Source organism: Halyomorpha halys, unplaced genomic scaffold, assembly GCF_000696795.3.
Source record: "Halyomorpha halys isolate HHAL.00 unplaced genomic scaffold, Hhal_1.1 Scaffold1514.1, whole genome shotgun sequence".
NCBI classification, from domain to species: Eukaryota; Metazoa; Arthropoda; class Insecta; order Hemiptera; family Pentatomidae; genus Halyomorpha; species Halyomorpha halys.
Window position 1 is genome coordinate 23,142 of NW_027115460.1, and position 2,024 is coordinate 25,165.

The following is a 2,024-nucleotide window of genomic DNA, read 5'->3' on the forward strand; positions in this document are numbered from 1 at the left end:
ATATAATAGAAAATTAATAATAAAGTAATTAATATAAGTACACTTAAGTAGGTAACACATGAATATAAATTAAAAATAAGATACATGAATATAAATGGAAAAGGAAAGGATAGTAAATATAAAAATAATAAAATATGAGGTGAGGATTTAGAGATACAAGGATAAAAGATACGACAAGATAGTGGGCTTCTGAAACGCAGATCAAAGAGAAAAGAAGTATTATGAGGGTTTTATTATGTTCAAAATGTATCGGTATGTAAGGGAGATGCAGGTCTTTAACAACTTTATGATTGACGGAATTCTCCGTTAAATTTATGTTTATGAACTCCGAGATAAGACGTTTTTTTATGCTTGGGGACAATGTCAAGAATTGAAGGATTGTCGAAATTAAAAGTATGATTCAGGTTTAATGCGTGTTCTGATAATTTAGAGTCAAGTGGATTACAGGAGTTGATAGACGTTTTGTGCTGGAAAATGCGGTTCTTAAGTTGGTTTTTAGTTTCGCCGATATAGAAGGAATTGCAACTTGGGGTTGAATAAGATATCCGGTAAACTACATTGGAATGGTGTAAGAAAGGAATATGGTCTTTCAATTAGGAAAAAAGATAGGAAATTTTGTTGTGGGACTTCACGCCAAGACGTAGGGTGTGAATAATGGATCTTAAAGATTTTGGAAAATTAAGAAAGAATGGGGATATACGGAAGGGACCTGTACTGAAAAAGGGGAGGAGTGGGTTGAGATTTTGTGAATTTATTTTGTCAAATATAAAAACTACTACTCGTACAAAGATATAACTTATAAACTATTCTATTATGGCTCATATTTCAGAAAATTTAATCTCCATTAAATAAATGTTCTTTTAAATTTTCTAGTGTTGTTGGTAGTTTTTTGGATATAGCCTTCCGAATGAAAAAATTATGTGTTTTAAGGTTTTGAAACAGCCGCCATTTTTTTATTCCCCCTACCTATACTTGGCAGATTCATCAGTTTTGACTAGTAATTATACACAGTTTTTATTAATGTAATCAAAAATTGGGATGAAATAACTGCTTTTTTTTCTTCCTGGCTCTTGTACTATTTGGGGCTAAAATTTTATACGCGTCTCTGAACCAAAGCCTGTTCTCTTCATTCAGTCTAATACCTTAGGCATTAGTACATGGGATCTGGTGTTTAATGAGAGGATGGATGAACGAAGAGTGAGGAGATCTAGGATATAGGTAGGTTTTTGATTTTAAGAACTTGGAATAGGAAAACACCAAGGAGGTATTGCCTTCGGGAGGTTGAATAGGGCCACTTATACTCCGTATACCAGCGGGAGACTTGAGAGCGCCTTGGGAACCCAAAGATAAATCCTACAAAGCAATTCATAAAACTCTCCAGTCTCAACTCTAGTCCTGCAGATAGCCTTCCATAGACCAAGGAATGGACGAAGTGGGGGAAGAGAATACTAGGAGCTGACGGGTATTCTAAGGAATAGAATTACGGAATCTTAGGAATCGTTTGTGTTCAGTTATTAATTTGCGTGTGATTATTCCAGGAGAGATGTTGGTCGAAGGTGACTCCAAGGTTTTTTTATTGTATAATAGAAGTGAATCGGTTGGTGGTTAAGGAAGAGTATCACATATCGCACTAGTATTTATAAAGTAACACAACTCAAAATTCACTATGTGACACTCTTGCCTATGGAGGGGGAATAGCATTAAGGCAGCAAGAGTGTCACAAGTGCCCTCTGGCGGACAAGCTCTGAAGCTAGGTTGATACAGTTTTGATGATTCGTAAAGATATATTTACCAATTTCTTTCATAGTCATAACTCAAAAACATCGATTTTTGAGTTGTCACTTTAGAAATACTAGTGCGATATGTTCAACTAATAATCTTCTACAACAATTTATTAAATAAAAATTATAAATATCTTCTTCTTTTAATTTTCATTTTAACAATAATGTTTTGTTGTAGACTAAACGCACTCCATGATGTTCCGATGGAAGATAAGTCTCGAAATTACACAGAAAAAGCCTTCG

The 2,024-nt window shown here is 34.3% G+C and overlaps 1 protein-coding gene across 1 annotated transcript in view; it reads left to right on the forward strand.

The window, feature by feature from the left end:
* LOC106689890 (uncharacterized) overlaps positions 1 to 2,024 on the forward strand; it is a gene marked incomplete in the record, with an annotated part of 23,396 nt that overhangs the window by 6,702 nt on the left and 14,670 nt on the right.